This window comes from Protopterus annectens, chromosome 8.part0 (assembly GCF_019279795.1).
Source record: "Protopterus annectens isolate FY-2018-M chromosome 8.part0, PAN1.0, whole genome shotgun sequence".
NCBI lineage: Eukaryota > Metazoa > Chordata > Ceratodontiformes > Protopteridae > Protopterus > Protopterus annectens.
In genome coordinates, this window is record NC_056741.1 from 1,696,722,708 (window position 1) to 1,696,742,432 (window position 19,725).

The following is a 19,725-nucleotide window of genomic DNA, read 5'->3' on the forward strand; positions in this document are numbered from 1 at the left end:
CAAAGCAGAAACGCAAGCAACCTCCACCACCCACACAACCCAAATGACACATAGCCCACAGACTCAGTGCGTCAATAAACCACAGCCCATAAGGCAAACCAACATACCCAACACACTAGTCATAGGTGACTCTATAGTCAGGCACACTGATGTCCCACTCACCAGGCTAAACAAGGAGAAGGTTACTGTCAACTGACTGTTGGGTGCCAGGATCTGCCACATAACCCACGCACTCAGGTCACTCCACAGTAAGTACAAATATGACTCTGTCATTGTCCATGTTGGTGTGAACAACCTGAGACGTACCTCCCTGGACTACATGAAAAGAGACATGGAAGAGATCTCAGATCTTGTAGCCGAGGCAGGTATGACCCTAGCCCTGAATAGCATCTTGCCATTGCCCAGAATTATACCGCAGTACAAGGACAAAATGATTGACTTCAACAATTGGCTAAACTTCTGGTGTCATTTTAAGGGGATCCAGTATCTGTCTGCCTGGGACAACATGATCGACAGACCATGATGCTTTGCCAGAGATGGCCTGCACCTGTTGCCCCTGGGATTCTGGAACTGGCTAAGGCTCTTGCCACCCCTATAGTGCCTTTTTAGGCAAGGTTCAAATAAAAAATTCACCACCATAACAGGAACAGGCAAGCAAAAACTGAGGGTAATGCTACTCAATGCTAGAAGTCTAAATCTCAAAATGCACTCACTCGAGGCACTCCTTAAAATGGAGAACATCAATATCTGTGCAGTGACTGAGACCTGGCTCAAGGCTCTAGAGAGCACCCCTGCATTACCAGGCTAAAACTCATACCACACTTTTTGGTCATCTAGCCTGGACAAGAACACCAGGAGGTGTGTCCATATTCATTAAGGATATCCACACCTCCAGGCTAGTTGGCAGCATAATGCATCTGAGGTTATCCAAATGCAACTAACTCTGGGCAAAACTGCAATCCAAATTATAGCTTGCTACAGATCCCCCACCATGCCCCAGGATTCCCACTCCTCTTTTCTTGATATACTGGAAAATATTAGGGTTCAACCAAACACCATAATTATGGGCAATTTCAACTACCCCACCATTAACTGGGAAAACTACTCAAGTACCAACTCTTTCACTCAACACTTTCTGGAATTCATAAATTCCAATGCCCTGGAGCAACTTAACCACACCCCCACCAGGGGCAACAGTATCCTAGACCTAGTCATTACCAACATGAGTGACCGGTGTTGCACAGCTGAAATCAACTTCTTGTTGGTCAGATCCAACCATAAGCTAATCACCCTAGATATCTGCATCCTGCCCCCACCCACCATTAAGGAAACCACAGTTAAACATTTCTCCAAAGCCAACTTCATGCTTCTTAAGACAGAAGTGGTGAAGTTCATGACACCCATGCGGATGGAAAATACAGTTACGTCTGCTGAATCCTACACAAATGCACTCTATAAGCACTGACACGAGTGCATGGATTGTGCTATCCCAAACAGAACCAAGACGCTATCCTCCAAAAAAAGGAAGCCAATCTGGTGGTCCCCCGCCATAAATAAACTCTACAACAGAAGGAAGAAACTGTTGCAAGAGAGAGTAAAATCCCATGAGGGGAGGAGCTCCCTGGTCAGCCTCAGTAAGAAGCTGAGATCCCTTATAAGATCCTCCAAAGCTAGCTACAAAAACAAAATCCCCACTGATTCTAAGGGCAACCACAAATCATTCTATAGCTATGTCAAGAATCTCAATGGCAACACCCAGATCTGCTCTGAGTTACAGCATAATGGCAAGAAAATTACAGAATCAACTGATATTGCCAACATCCTAGCAGATAGGTTTCAGTGCTAACTTTACCCCCTCCCACTCACTAAAGGGCCCATATCTATACAGAAAGAATGCAAAGTCCCTGTAATCACATCTATACAGGTAAAAGCTGCACTCCCTAAAACCAAAAACACAGCATCCATGGGACCGGACAACATCCCAGGCGACATTTTACAAGAACTTCAGAATGAACTGGCTCCCCACCTAAGCACCATGTTCAATCATAGTCTCACGTCAGGCTTTGTGCCCACTGAATGATGCACAGCAACAGTTATCCCACTCCACAAAGGGGGAGCCATCACTGATCCTGGGAACTATCGCCCTATTAGTCTGATGAGCCTGGTCTCCAAGGCCATGGAACATATCATCATGGAACTCATAAACAAAGACATTGGTAACCTCCAAACTCTGGACCCCACCCACTTTGGATTTGTGAAAGGCAGATCATGTCTTCTGAACCTGATCGACTTCTTTGAGGCAGTCACCAAAGTCGTAGAAGAGGGTAAGGTAGTTCACACAGCCTATCTTGACCTCACCAAGGCTTTCAGTACCATTTGCCATTCTGGAATTATAGCTAAACTCACTAAACTAGGTATAAATCCCTACATTACAAGATGGATTGCCAACTTCCTCACGGACAGAACCCACACTGTAAAAGTTGCAGACTCCAAATCTGACTTCAAACCAGTAACAAGTGGAGTACCACAGGGTTCAGTCCTGGGACCTCTCCTGTTTGGTATCTACTTCTCTGAAGTACAGGCTAACACAGAAGGCCTCTGGCTAATGAAGTTTGCAGATGACTGTAAACTATGAGCCACAGTCGAGTCCCCAAATGATGTGGACATCCTACAGAAGGGCCTCACTGAGACAGATGCCTGGTGTCAGAGGAATGGCCTTAAGCTCAGTGCCAAAATGTGCATTGTCATCCCCTTTGGTAAAAACTCTGTACCCATAAACTACCACATAAATGGCAGTCTACTTAATGCCGAATATGTGATAAGAGACCGTGGGACCCAGGTGGACAGTATTCTCTCCTTTGATAATCACATCACCACAGCAGTCAGGAAATCCTTCTATGTAGCACACCTCATTCCAAAAGGGTTCTCATTCAGGAAAAAAAGAGGTCATTGTTCCCCTCTACTCGGCACTCATTAGACCCATTATAGAGTACAACGCCCCTTTTGGAATGTACCTCACAAGACATCTGCAGCAGCTGGAAAGGCCACAGAAGTACCTCACAAAGAGGATTACTGACCTCAAACAGATGCCCTACACTGACCATCTCAAAAACTCCAGCTTTACTCTGTAGCATATCACCTACTCCGAGGAGATCTCTGCATAACATATAAAGCTATGTTAAACCCAGAGCTGTTGGACATGCTACAATTAAATATCCCAGTCCCTCCGAGCTACACGTTCTAGGGACCTAAACGTTGTCACCAAAATAAACAGGACATGCTGGAGGGATAGATTCCTGTCCCAGAGACTTCCTATACTCTGGAACAAGCTACCCATCTATGTCAAATAAATTTCCTCATTAGCACTCTTCAAGAAAAATCTTGATGAGTGGATGGGAAATAGGAAATATACCCTGGGGATCACTTCTGTGGCTCTGCTTGACAGGGGCACAGGAAATTAACTTTCTTGAGTGGTGAAACCAGGGAACCTTCTTGGCTAGGCTTACTTAGGCCCTTGGGCTGATAGCCTAGTACCTACCTATGAACCTATGTTGAGGTATGGTCAATTAGAGAGGGAATGGAAAATGGGGCTGCAACTCGGTTCAAAAAAAACAAATCTGAGAAAGAGTTTGCAGGTAAGAAAATTAAGGTAGAAATATAGAGCACATTCTTGAGTGTCTTTGGTTAAAAAAGTCAAACTGTAGATAGTCTAGAGTAAAGGGACAAAAGCATGTGTTTTGTACTCCTGCTGCTGTTACTAGAGCTAAGAGGGAGACCTAGGTTCATCCGTAACTTCAGTAGTGCCAACAGTTGTCGTCCTAAGTGTAGTAAGCGGTAACAGTATTACCAGTTGCTAGCTCCTTTAGTTTAACAGGATGGAGAGTTTAAATAAAATAACAGAGCCTGTTAGGTAATTTTAGTAGAGACGCTGCTATAATTACAGAATTAGGAGTTCAGGAATTGATTATGGGTGCTTAAACATACAGGGCTTTCCTGGGTTTTTCAGGTTGCTGCCTTGTTGCAGTTCTGTTCAGTTAGGGAGCGATTAGCGCTGATATGACTTTACAGGCATGGGCTACTCAAGGAGTTTCTAGGACTGTGGTACTAAGGAAAAAATATAGAGACAGGTATAAATATGTAGAAAGAGATAACAGACACAAGTACTCTTAAAAATAGTGATAGAGGCTTTCAAGTGTTATAGTCTACAAAACATATCTTACAGGAAATATTCTATTCTCAACCCAGTGATTCACAATGCAGTACAATTTAAGTTATACATTTCCACCTGAAATGTGTTCATTTCTATACCATATCTACAAAACGTTGAAGTTGTCGTTGTGTCTTTCGGCTTTTCCCGGCTAGGGGTCGCCACAGCAGAACTCTGGTCCGCTAATGATTGGTAGTTGATTTTTACGTGCCGAGTTGCCAGCCCTGATGCACAACCTTCAACTAAGGTATGCCCATTCACGCATGTCTCCATGCAGAAGGCGCTGTAGCTGAGAATCGAACTGGACAGCGTCTTACTCTGAGGCGACAACGCTACCGCAGCATAAATGATAAATCATTGACTAATGAATGCTAACTGAAAGTCAAACTAAAGTTTCACCTCATATGTCTGCAAATTAGTCCTTAAAATGAGGTTTATCAACAGGTCTCCAGATTGTCAGCAAAACTGTCAGTTTTAAATGTATTATTAGCCCTTTGTAAGGATTCAGAATTTAATACAGTGAGGATTCATGACCAGGATAATTATGCATGTGTAATGAGTAAGAAAGAAGAGGGTTTGCATGAAATTTCAAAATACCTGTGTAGATTCATTTAAATATTCATGAGTTATATACCTTGACTATGACAAATGCCTTTTCTTCTGGAAGGAAATGATTAGGTGGTGTATTGTTCACTTTTGAGGACTTATAGAAAAATATGAATGAACGAACACTTAAGGGGGAATGGAATTTTTTTTACAAAGAGAAGTAGGGTTGAAGAAATATATTAAACTATGAATGTGACAAAGAAAAAAGTATATTCATCCTACTCTTCTCATTTTTTCTGTGGATTTGAGTTTGTATTTTACTATATTTTTCTGTAAAAATGCATGTTTTTTTTCTGGTGTTTTGTTACATCTTTGTTGTAGTGCATAATGCATTTTGTTGAGACAAATCAGTGAGTGGGAGATTAATATCAAAGACTATCAAAGATTAATTCTTGCTAGCCCAAGTAACACCAATTCATCAGTGGGGTCATGTTTATCATACTTCAACATTGAAATAGAGTTGTTTCTTTGAAAAGAATAATTAATTCAACTACATTTTCAAGCCTGTATCATTCAAACGTTCCTTAAAATGCTGCATCAAAAATGGCCACTAATGGAAATCAGAGGAAGAAAAGTAATTCAAAATGTGGATTAATGCTGACAGTGAAAAGTAGGCAGTCACATTACTGTTGTACACTGATGAGAGAGAGAGAGAGAGAAAAAATCATAGTAAATGACCCTGTTATCCTAGACATTTCTCTCTGTCTCTATAAATTAAGAAAGCAGCCAAAGGCCATAGCTCCCAATCTTCCATGTCCAAAATGAGGAACACTAGCCCTCATATTGTGGAACAAATGGGCAAAATGTGGAACACATACTAATGGCTTACTAACAACTTCAACTAGGAAGGTCATAGGATGGTTAAAATAAGCTGGTTTTACTTATAAAGAAGATCTTTTAATGAATTAATATGATTCACTTCTAATTACAATGGATTTCACTTAAAATAATTTCTAATACTGAATGTGTGACAGAGTCTTTCAATGTGGAACTTTGAGGAACTTCGAGGAACATGAACTTTTTAAGACCCCAAATGAGGTACGTTCCTCATAATGAGGTACACTTGAAAGGTATGCCAAAGGCATTGACTGTAAAACAAAATCATGCTACCCACGACAATGTCTTTCAGGCTATTTTGGAGTATAACAAATTAGAAAATAAGAAAAAAGACTTAATTTGATACAAAGACATTAGTACTGCAGAAAAGTTCAAGATATTTTTTATTTATTTATTTGACATGTGTTGACCAGGTTAGTCTGACTGAGCAACTGCCCTTTTTCAGTGGAGGCACGGGGAGAAAAGCTCCATATCTAGTACAATCATAAAATGTATAAACACTAATCATTTCAGCAGTACAGTAATAAAAGTGAGGACATAAGTAGTGTAAACAAAATCCTAACTTGGAAAAACATTTGTGCATCAGAAGTTATTTACAGGACATTAGTAGTATAAACAAGTCCTAAATGGAAAACATTTCTGCATCAGAAGTTATTAACAGTCATATGCCAAGGCACTTTGAGTGGTATAGTAGCAGACAAGTTTCTTGAAAAATACGCTTTTTTCAGGTTTTGGGTGCGGTTCATCTGGAGAACTCTTCCCAAAAAGTGATTTTCCTTCCCTGTTATACAACACTAAAAATGCTACATACAGAAAAGGCATTTTGATCACCATGTACATCACAGGTATCTGGCACGGCTTAGTGGCAAATCACTTTGTTTATGGTGTGCTGGGTCCTGGGTTCGAGCCTTGCAGGAGCTGATTATTTCACCCTGCTAGACAGGGGTCCAGGGAAGAAATAGCCAGGGAATTGTTATGGCTAGGCTTGTATAGGCCCTAGGGCCAACAGCCTAGTACCAACTTATAAGGCATTATTCCATTTGTTTTAGATCTGAACTTATTTCTGTTTTTCTTTCTTTTATACATTTATTTCATCATCTGTTACATTGTGAAGGTTACTATAAGTGGCAGAGTAATTGCGTTAAATCACTGATTCCAACTACAAGCCATTAGGAAAATGTCTCAAACACTGGCATTTAAATATGACTTATCAGTCACAGATTGCCAGTATCACACCTCAGATAAATAGTACAGCCTGGTGTCTGAATAAAAGCAAGGTTTACAAGCTTAGTTTCCAGTTAAAAATAAACAAAAAAACACAAATTATACTTTTGTCATTATTATTACATATTAGTTGTCTTTCCCTTTATGCTAGTCTATGCATGGACTGTAATAAAATATGTTTACTGGGTAATGTTTTCCTTTTTCTTTTTATGTACAATATCTCTGTATGTACATTGAAAATTAGTATTATTTAATAGTAAAAGTAAAACTTGCTGGCTGTCTTGTGACTGTTCATATGTGTAAATAATTGTCTGCTTAGAGGATGGATGGGACAGGCATGGTTTACATGGTGCTCCATTAGTGCTGGATTATTACACCATAAAGCAAGTGGTACATGCCATGTAAGTATACAACGGAGTATCCCCAGGAGTCCTTTATCGGCACCATTTCAGGCATTTTACAGGGCTTGGTATGTCAAACCTTATTATGTGAGTGTTGACAGAGAAGTGTCTTGTAATAATTTAGGATAATTAAACCTCCTCACCCTGTCCTACAGCATGTAATTATAAAACCTCTCCTATTACATCACTAAATCTTCCCTCTAAACAAGTAACAAGAGCTACAACATATATGTGCCAAATCAGCAATGTTACAAAGGTTATAAACTGTTTCACACTGACTCTGCGATGTGAGGATGATGTTCTGACCACATTCCAGCTGGTATGGGTTTAGGTAGTAGTCAGGGAGCTGGAGACATCAGATGTGGAGGAAAAAAAATTAAAAGGTGTAGCTTATTCCCTTCTCCCAAAGGGGAGATTTACAGCATAACTACTTTTAATTTAATGGCACTCTATATCATCAGAAACAAGGCACTGCTATGGGTGCTTCATTTGCCTCTATGTATGCCATTGTTATGATGGGTTTATATGAATATATAATATATATATATATATATATATATATATATATATATATATATACACACACACACACATACATATATATATATATATATATATATATATATATATATATATATATATATATATATATATATATATATATATATATATATATATATATACATATAAGAGTTCATTTTATAATAAATATGTTTGTCAATATTACAGATATATATAGATCTATTTTTTATCTGTAAGGGTGGATATGAGAAGGCTAGTGAATTTATAAATGAATTAAATAACAACAGATTTGGTTTACAGTTTGAAACATCAGCTTGTGGCCAGCAAGTGTTTTTTTTAAAGGTACTATTATTGTAGGTATAAGTACATAGGAAATTCCAAGATATTAATCATTTCCTTCATGCTACTAGTTTTCATCCATCACATCTTATAAAATCCCTTCCACATGGTGAACTTATGAGAGTAAGTGTGTAATAATGAAATTATTTTGGAAAAAGAAACACTAGAGATGTTTATTTTAAGGGGATGTGAGGAAGAGGAAATGAAACATTCCCTTTGTAGGGTAAAGAATGACAGTGCTAAACAAGTTAGATATAACTTCAGTAGTAACACAATAAATAATATACACGAAAAGAAAAAAATGTATATGGTAACAACGTATGATTTGATAAGTCATCAAGTAGTTGCAATTATAAAGCAGCACTGCAATTACCTTCTTAAATGTAAAGATTCTTTTGAGTTATGTAACTGCCCTATCTTCTCATTTAGGAGAGGTAGTAGTATTAAGGATAGGCTTGTGCACGGTAAATTTAAGGCTCCATGCCATGACATGTGTAGGGTTCCTATTTTAAAGGGGACATACTCTTGTAGTAAATGTATTTTGTGTAAATATGTGGTACATACTTTTGTGCATATTAATGGTTATAAATGTAATGCATTAAGTAGATTTTGTTGCAATACGGAATGTATAATTTATGTTTTAAAGTGCCCATGTGACATGTTTTATGTAGGGGAAAGTAAGGGGGCTTGCAAGCTCTGTTTGCATGAATGTGTTAGAGACATTAAAAAAATAAGAAATGTGAAAGTCCTCTAGCTCTTTTTACAGTATCACAATGGTGACCCTATAGGTTTGCAGGGCACTATTTTAGAAAAAGTAGAGAAATGTGATGGGTTTTTTGATGTTAAAAAGAAACTTCGGTATAAAGAAGCTCTTTTTATTTTAAAATATGATACTTTAACCCCTGCTGGGATCAATATAACTTGTAATTGAAAAGTTTTAGTATAATGAGTGACTGATTAATTGTATAATTAAGTGATGATTTAAATGTTTATAAGATGTGGTTAAGTATTGGTTCTTTTTATTCCATCGAAGACATTTTACGCCGAGGCGCTAGAGTGTATTAAGCAATTTTTGTGGACACTGGTCTGTTGTATTTGTATTCTACCTTCTTTTTCTTGTGTTGTATTTGAGATTTACAGTATGTTGCATGATGCATCCCCTCTAATGAATCTCTGGGTGGAGACCATGGACCCAGATAGGGTAGAACTACAATCCACAGATGTTTTTTTCCTTGAGAAGCTTTACTGCAAAAGTTAAATATTACACTGAATTTCACAACAATATCCTATGTGAGTTACTATATGCATGCCACAAAACACACACACATGCGCGCACACACACATACACACACACACACACACACACACACACACACACACACACACACACACACACACACACACACACACACATATATCTATATACATCTACATCTATCTATATATACACATATGCACTTGCTACCCTTTTTATGCTTTCATGTACAATCAGTTATAAAGAAGCAGACAAGATTATGCACATTGCTAAGGATATCTGTATAACAATGGCATCAAAAATGACAGCACTGAAACAGAAATAAAATTATCTTGCATGATAGATTTCCATGCTGCTCATGAATTAAAATTATCTGTCTAAAGGTTTCACCTCACAGATTATTGTTTTTTATGAAGAAGCTAAGCTAAAATCAAGTCCATATAAATAGCATGACTTCTGTGTGAAATGCTGAAAAATGGGATAGATCTAAGAAAAACACTGTGGATCTCAAATGTTAGTTTAATTGCAGAATGTGAAAAAACTGTATGTAGCTCATAGCATTAAGCAATGCAGGTTCTTCAATATTGCACTGTTCCCGATTGTACATAGATCTGAATGCCAGATACTTGGCATACCTATTGATCTGCCTGACTATCTCAATCTAAGGTCACAAAAGGTGTAGCAGTTTTATATTCTCAGGCCATAACCTTCTAAACCTCGCAAACCTTTTGTTGTTGTGTTTCAGACTGAGAAATTAATCAAGTAGTGATAACAAAAGTGGCAATGACAAGCAAAGACAAACTAGATCAGGGTAACATGACATTCCAAAAGAAGCCTATCAGAAATGCACCATGCACTAACCAAAGGACAGCAAACAGATTATTACCTCCATTAAATCTGCACGGTCTATTCTCTCATCCAACAGGTACAATATACAGAGAAGCTATATGGATTGAAAAGAATATCTCATTGGTCAAAAGAGCACAACACATTCTTTCCAAATCAGTGTACTGAATTAAAAAACACGTGTTTCCATGTAGGAAACCATGGCACCACTACAAAAAGAACTGCGCCCATCATCTTTTATAAGCATATTCTAAATTATAGTATATGTTTCCTTTTTACTTTTGGCAGGACTTTTACCCCTTTAAAGCATTTTGTGGGGCATGCTAACAAGCTACTAATAGACATAACATAAAAATATGATTGGAGCTTTACTTTGTATATGTTGCACTTTAATGGTATATGTATTAATAGTCAGAAAGCTGCCCTTGAATGTTTTTATTTTTGTTTTGCATGTCACGATCTAAACTTTCTCCCTAAACATCTTTAAAATAAGTATGTGGTTTCCTACATGGAAACACATGTTTTTAATTCAGCACACTGCTTTGGAAAGAATGTGTTGTGCTCTTTTGACCAATGAGATATTCTTTTCAATCCATATAGCTTCTATGTATATTTTACCTGTAGGATGAGTAGATGCACTCAATCGAGACACTCCTTAAAATGGAGAACATCGATATCTGTGCAGTGACTGAGACCTGGTTCAAGGCTCCAGAGAGCACCCCTGCACTACCAGGCTATAACTCATACCACACTTTTTGGCCATGTAACTGGACCAAAACACCAAAGGTGGACGTGTGTCCATATTCATTAAGGATATCCACACCTCCAGGCTAGTTGCTCAGCATAATGCAGCCGAGATTATCCAAGTGCAACTAACTCTGGGCAAAACTGCAATCCAAACTGTAGCTTGCTACAGATCCCCCACCATGCTCCAGGATTCCTACTCCTCTTTTCTTGATGTTCTGGAAAATATTAAAGTTCAAACACCCTAATAATGGGTGACTTCAACTACCCCACCATTAACTGGAAAAACTACTCGTGTACCAACTCCTTAGCGCAATGCTTTCTGGAATTCATTAACTCCAATGCCCTGGATCAACTTATCCACACTCCCACCAGGGGCAATAATATCCTAAATCTAGTCATTACCAACATGAGTGACCAGTGTTCCACACCTCAAGCCAACTCCTCATTGGTCCGATCCGACCATAAGCAAATCACCCTTGATATCCACATCCCGCCCCCACCCCCCATTAAGGAAACCATGGCAAAAAATTTCTCCAAAGCCAGCTTCATGCTTCTTAAGACAGAAGTGGTGAACTTCATGACACCCATGCAGATGGACAATACAGTTACAACTGCTGAATCCTACACAAAGGCACTCTATAAGCACTTATACGAGTGCATAGTTCATGCTATCCCAAACAGAACCAAGACGCTATCCTCCAAAAAAAGGAAGCCAATCTGGTGGTCCCCTGCCATAAACAAACTCTACAACAGAAGGGAGAAACTGTTGCAAAAGAGAGTAAAATCCTAAGAGTGGAGGAGCTCCCTTGTCAGCCTCAGTAAGAAGCTGAGATCCCTTATAAGATCTTCCAAAGCTAGCTATGAAAACAAAATCGCTACTAATTCTAAGGCCAACCACAAAGCATTCTATAGCTATGTCAAGAATCTCGATGGCAACACCCAGATCTGCTCTGAGTTACAGCACAATGGCACGAAAATTACAGAACCAACTGATATTGCCAACATCCTGGCAGATAGGTTCATTGCTAACTTTACCCTCCCCCCACCCCCTAAAGGGCCCATATCTATACAGGAAGAATGTAAAGTCCCTGTAATCACAACTACGCAGGTAAAAGCTGCACTCTCTAAAGCCAAAAACACAGCATCCATGGGACTGTACAACATCCCAAGCTGCATTTTACATGAACTTCAGAATGAACTGGCTCCCCACTTAAGCCCCATGTTCAATAATAGCCTCGCATTAGGCTTTGTGCCCACTGAATGGCACACAGTTATCCCACTCCACAAAGGGGGAGCCACCACTGATCCTGGGAACTATCGACCTATTAGCCTGATGTGCTTGGTCTGCAAGGCCATGGAACATATCATCATGGAACTCATAAACAAAGACATTGGTAACCTCCAAACTCTGGATCCCACCCAGTTCGGGTTTCTGAAAGGCAGATCATGCCTCCTGAACCTGATCGACTTCTTTGAGGCAGTCACCAAAGCCGTGGATGAGGGTGAGGTGGTTCACACAGCCTATCTTGACCTCACCAAGGCTTTCAACACCATCCCCCATTCTGAAGTTATAGCTAAACTCACTAAACTAGGCATAAATCCCTATGTCACAAGATGGGCTGTCAACTGGCTTACTGACAGAACCCACACTGTAAAAGTTGCAGACTCCAAATCTGACCTCAAAGCAGTGACAAGTGGAGTACTGCAGGGTTCCGTCCTGGGAACTCTCCTGTTTGGTATCTACTTCTCTGAAGTACAGGCTAACACAGAAGGCCTCTGGTTAATGAAGTTCACAGATGACTGCAAACTAGGAGCCATAGTCAAGTCCCCAAATGATGTGGACATCCTACAGAAGGGCCATGCTGAGACAGATGCCTGGTGTCAGAGCCATTGGCCTCAAGCTCAATGCCAAAAATTGCAGTATCATTCCCTTTGGTAAAAACTCTGTACCCATGAACTGCCACATAGGCAGCAATCTACTTACCACCAAATGTGTGATGAGGCCTTGGGACCCAGGTGGACAGTAGTCTCTCCTTTGATAGTCACTTCGCCACAGTAGTCAGGAAGTCCTTCTACATGGCACACCTCATCATAAAAGGGTTCTCATCCAGGAAAAAAGAAGTCATTGTTCCTCTGTACTCTACACTCATTAGACCCATTATAGAGTACAACGCCTCTTTTGGAATGTACCTCACAAGACATCTGCAGCAGCTGGAAAGGTCACAGAAGTACCTCAGAAAGAGGATTACTGGCCTCAAACAAATGCCCTACATTGACTGCCTCAAATAACTCCAGCTTTACTCCATAGTATATCTCCTACTCCAAGGTGATCTCTGCCTAACATATAAAGCTATGTCAAACCAAGAGCTGTTGGACACGCTACACCTAAAGAAATCCCAATCCCTCTGAGCTACACACTCTAGGGACCTAAACCTTATCACCACAATAAACAGGACATGCTGGAGGGATAGATTCCTGTTCCAGAGACTTTTCATACTCTGGAAGAGGCTACCCATCTATGTCAAGCAAAGTTCTTCATTAGCACTCTTCAAGAAAAATCTTGATGAGTGGATGGGAAATAGAAAATACACCCCGGGGATCACTTCTGTATCTCTGCTCGACAGTGGCACAGGAAAATAACTTTCTTGGGTGGCATAAGCCAGGGAACCTTGTTGGCTAGACTCACTTAGGCCCTTGGGCTGATAGCCTAGTACCTACCTATGAATCTATGTACATACCTTAACTCCCTTATCATGAACTCTGAAGTAAAAGCATGTCTACTATCACTTTCTTTGGAAATATTCTTTAGAATAGTGTCTTCATTAATGGATGAAAAAGACGTTTATTTTTTTTAATTTTCTACTTTTATTTCCTTTTATTATAGTCAACTGTGATATCTTTATTGTTTGCCAGAACATTCCACCAAGATATGGAAAGTAAACTTTCCTCTTGACTTAGTTGCACTCCATTCTGGTCATTCATCATTCTGAGCACCTTTCACCCATCAGTTAGGAATGCTGCAACTCACATCACATCCAGTATGTGTGAGAACTCAGCTCACCTCAAACTATTCAAATATCAGAACCAAAGAGGAAGTGGGATGTTAACAACTTGCATTCACTCAAGTGTCTGGACGTTTAGTGCAGAAGGTTAAAGCTGATAGCCAGTACATAGGAAGAATAATATGAGCTGTCAACAAGCTGTTTCCTGTAGCCTACAGATTGAGTCCCTCAGCTTCCATTTGCCAGTTCGACACACACACACACACACACACACACACACACACACACACACACACACACACACACATACACACACACACAAGCACTGCTTGTTTTCTTTCTCTGTGCCTTTATTATACTAAAGGATACTGATTATGTTTCATTCTTATATATAATGTTATATGGAAGTGAATGTCCCAACAGAGGGTATATTGCCAGAGGATATGAATTGAAATAGAGTGCTGCAGTTCCTAAGATCTGATACCATACAGCTGCTGTCCAATGTATGGATATAATGGAAGCCGACTCAAGAGATGCATGAAAGTTGTGATACATGTGCAGGTCCTGGTTGGGAAAACAGGACAGGGTGATTGTACATGGCATGGCTGCATAGTGTATTTGACAGTCAATACCTATTGCCATGGGTTAAGAAGTTCACTGTACAGGTCTCTAGGTGTCATGTATGACTGGCCATGTATGTGTGTGTGTGTGTGTGTGTGTGTGTGTGTGTGTGTGTGTGTGCGTGCGTGCGTGCGTGTGTGTGTGTGTGTGTGTGTGTGTGTGTGTGTGTGTGTGTGTCTTTGTAGTTGTATGTGGATGTGTGGTCTGTGTACATACTTGCATATGTGCGTGTGTGTGTGTGTGTGTGTGTGTGTGTGTGTGTGTGTGTGTGTGTGTATGCATACATGTGTGTGTGTTCTGGGTGCATGCATGCATGTATACATGTGTGTGGGGGGGTGGGGGCCTTGGGTGTCATAGTATGAGGTGATAAAATAACTGCACAAGGCATATACAATCACTTTTCCTGTCAAGGCAGCACGTCATGGTGGTGGACATGGCTGCTTCTAAGTCTGTGGAGTTGCTGGCACCCAGAACTGTTGGCAGTGTTTGTGGTACTGTTCATTCTCAGAAAGTCAAAGACATACTCAATATTGGGAATATTGCTATCGTGGGTAATGGAAAAATGGTATTGGGGATGTAGGGCAAAACTGACACAGAAAATGTTGTAGATGTGAAGTGACAAGTGCGTACTTGAGGAGATGCACTTTTTTTCACTGTGCCCCTTGCCTGATGAGTGTGAAATACTGCTATTGAGAAGGTGCAGTGGGAGGCTAGTGACTTCCAGGGTTACTGCATGTGAGGCTGTAAGCAATGTTTTGGCAAGCACCAGTAAGGCTACTAATGTCATGATATCATCAATGTCTAGACAAGAAGGATTTTTGTACCAGACCATAAATACAATAAACTGATAGGGATTTCATAAGGGTTTACTGGCAGGTATGTTTGGACGATGACTGGCCTCTTACATCTGGCTTTTTCATGTGAGAATGTGTCATGAAGGAGAAGTCTGCAGTTTCAATGATGGTGATGATGACAGACAATATCAGAGATTTCTGAATATGTGAACTTTGGATGGAGGATAGAATAGAATCTACTCAATGGATGTGTCATATGCCAGGTTTTTCTGTACATGGGTGTGTTATTTTTGGTAAAAGATTGAGGATTTTTCCCATTGTTGTGTGCCTAATGACTTCTAAGTCATATTTGGCATATGACCTTGTGTGATAGAGTATGTTGCAGTAACTGGGAGAAATGAATTTTCCTGCCAGACATGTCTTTATAAAATGCCATTTTGAACTAATTGCCTTCTACAGCTTGTATCTCAACTTTCAAAATACAAATCATACTGGCTGCTTCTTCCATTTTACATAGAAAGTGTGGTGGCATGTCTAGACATTGGGTCTAGAATCCCTGTGTGGCAGTGATGTCAAGTTTCCTGGCTTGATTAAACAATTGTATATTTTGGCATTTCTTCATCCAGATGAAATTTCATCTGCTTTTGCTGAACTAGCAAGATGTTTTGCATCATGTGCTGGTGAGCTGCTGTCTTACTTTGAATAATATTACATATTGAGTCACTTTCTATTTTTCCAGGCTCAGTTACCTTCTGTAGTCCCACTGTGTTTCTGGTGTATATTTGAAGTGCATCAGGAAGACATAAGTAGGACCCAAAACTTGGTGGTGGTAGTGGGGGTTTAAATATTTAAAATATTTAATGACTGCTACTTGGCAGATTTCGTTCTAGTTATGGACTTCCTTGTTAAGAAAGGGGTAGGCATTGATGAAATACAAACACATCTCTCACTGGGTTTGTCTTCTTCTCTTCTTAGGAAACAAGGGAATCTACACGTACATAATTTGGTGACCAGTAAGCGATCATACACAATGTTAAAATACCTTTATCTAATTTCCATTTACATTGGGCTATCATACACAGTGTTACTATACCTTTATCTAATTTCCATTTACAATGGGCTATCATAAACAGTGTTACTATACTTTTATGTAATTTCCATTTACATTGGGGTATCATACACTGTGTTAAAATACCTTTATCTAATTTTCATTTATAATGGGCTATCATACATAATGTTACAATACCTTTATCCAATTTTCATTTACATCGGGCTATCATACACAATGTTACAATATCTTTATCTAATTTACTCACTGTACAGTTTGCATTGCATTTTATTAGTTTCACATCAGTAAACACATTTGTTGTAATTTTTCATTTTTTATGATTCATGATTTATGACCAGTGACAGTAAGAACATGATGATATTTTATGCCCCCTGTGGTGCGTGACCAAGTAAATGCTCAATAATATGTAACACAATTGTTAGTATATTTAATCTATTTACAGTGAATGGTTGGTTTCTGATGAAGTTCTGTAAATATAGAATGAAAGCACTGACGTATATTGATGGAATGTCTTGGTTTTCCTGATTTATAAGAGGTTTAGGTGGTTATTAGTCCTAACAGTCTTTCAGAGGTTTTAAGATGTTTTACTTTAGTGAATGGGAAGGTTCCTCACATATGGTGCACCACACTGTGCCATATTTTATTTTCAGAAATCTTACTCAACTGTGACACTTGGATACTGTTACAGGTCTGTGTCATGTTGACTGTGGGTTTACAAATCTTCCTGTACACACTGTTGCAGTCATAAAAGGAATGCATGGTAGCCATGTGTTGAACAATCTGTAAACCAAGGAAAAAACGCTGAAACCAATACCACAAACCAAGAGAAGGCGGTTAGGGCACACAGTGACGAGGCAGCTCGTAGAAGAAAAAAGTCTTTAATGCACAGTAACACGTGCTTTTGTCCTGCTACAATGCAGGACTTTTTCAAAGTGTATAAAATTCAAAGCACCCAACACACTTTAAATACCCTCCTACATAAAAAAGGCACCAAAACTGGTTTGAAATGAATAGTGGATGGGGAACAGGCTATGGCCCTACAATTTATATCAGACTTGAAATTAAATAGATTTTGTTTGGACTTTGATGGCCTTATTATTAATACCAGAATACCATTTTTGGATGTGATTTTAGATATTTCAAGTGGTTATAGGCTAGTCACTTCAATAAATAGGAAATTTGAAGGTCTAACACAATATGTCCACGGTAATAGTGGACATGTGCCTCATACGATACATTCACTACCATACGGAGAAATGCTACGTATATCTCGACTATGCAATGAAACTATGGAATTTAATAAAGAAATTGATTTGTTGTATGAATCCTTTTTATCAAGGGGGTATAATATGACTATCCTAGATGATAGTTATAATAAATTATATACACATGATCAGAGACATCATAAGCGTAATATGGTATATGATAGAAAGTTTGGTTCCTTTACAAATCAGTCTATACGGAAACAACAGGAGGTTATGTATTTTGTCACCACTTACGGATGTTATACATCTGAGTTTATTAATATTGTCTCTATGTTTTGGAAGTATTTTAGTACTTTGGATAATGTTAAATCTTGGTTAGATGTTAGTCTAAAATTCTCATATAAAAGGGGAAGAAATATCAAAGATTTTCTAGTCAAAAGTAAGTTTAATTATCCAATAGAAACTATTGAAAGTAACATTAGGCATAAAGGGACTTATCAGTGTGGCAAGTGTAAGGCTTGTAGGTATGTCATCCCTAGTTTTAGCCACATTAATAATATCCCTTTTAAAGCCAATAGTTATTTTTGCTGTCACACTGAGAGGGTAATCTATGCATTAAGATGTCCCTGCAACAAAGTTTATATAGGGGAAACCAAGAGACCCTTTAAGGTTCGTCTTTTGGAACATGTCAGGGATATCATTAATAACAAAACTGAAAGCCCTGTTGCTAGACATTTTTTTGAAAACCATTACAACAATGACAAGTTGTTACAAGCGACAATTTTAGAACAATTACCTGACTATAAATATGAACAGTCAAAAATTAAACAAATGTTGTTATATAAAGAAACTGTTTATATATTAAAATTTAAAACCTTATGTCCAAAGGGACTAAATGAGGATTTTAATTGGAAAATGCTGCTAGTTTAATTGATTTTTTAATTAATTGATTGTTTAATTGTTTTTAATCAATGGATTTAGTTTGTATATAAATGATGTGCTTTATACTTATTCTGTACTCCTTGAAGGCTAAGGCCGAGACGTCAGAGACAGATACTCTTATTAAATCGTGTTTGGTGAATCCAAGTCTATTGTTGTTTCATTCGAGTGGTGCTTTGGAGTTGGTGCTTTTGTTGCTGTTATTGAAATGAATAGTCCCTAGGAAAGGACTTAAGAAATATATAGAAGTCCATAATCCAGATACCTATAAACAATTCACTTAAAATACATACTATAAAGAGAATAAATAATCAATATTAATAAACACTCAATACATCAAAATAAAATAAGGAATATAAATTGCACACATTATGATGTTATTTCGCATGTGTTGAACAATGTCACTTATGCACTGAGAATGAAAACAGTAGTTCTACACACAGGCACAATCTGAGCATACACACATCATACAGTCCCAAGCATACCAGATTTTCATATAGGTAACCAGCTTTACACACCCGAATAACACATGAGGCTTAGCTGCTCTGTCCCACTGATTGTGTTGCTGCGCAGGGGGTTCTGTCCCACTGATTGTGTAGCTGTGCAGAGGGTTCTGTCCCACTGATTGTGTAGCTGTGCAGGGGGTTCTGTCCCACTGATTGTGTAGCTGTGCAGGGGGTTCTGTCCCACTGATTGTGTAGCTGTGCAGAGGGTTCTGTCCCACTGATTGTGTAGCTGTGCAGGGAGTTCTGTCCCACTGATTGTGTAGCTATGCAGGGGGTTCTGTCCCACTGATTCTGTAGCTGTGCAGGGGATTCTGTCCCACTGATTGTATAGCTGTGCAGGGGTTCTGTCCCACTGTTTGTGTAGTTGTGCAGCTGTTCTGTCCCACCGATTCTGTAGCTGTGCAGCTGTTCTGTCCCACTGATTCTGTAGCTGTGCAGGGGTTCTGTCCCACTGATTTTGTAGCTGTACAGGGGTTTAGTCCCACTGATCATGTAGCTGTGTAGGGGGTTCTGTCTCACCGATTGTGTAGCTGTGCAGGGATTCTGTCCCACTGATTATGTAGCTGTGTAGGTATATGCCAAGTATGCATATTCCCTCAGCAATC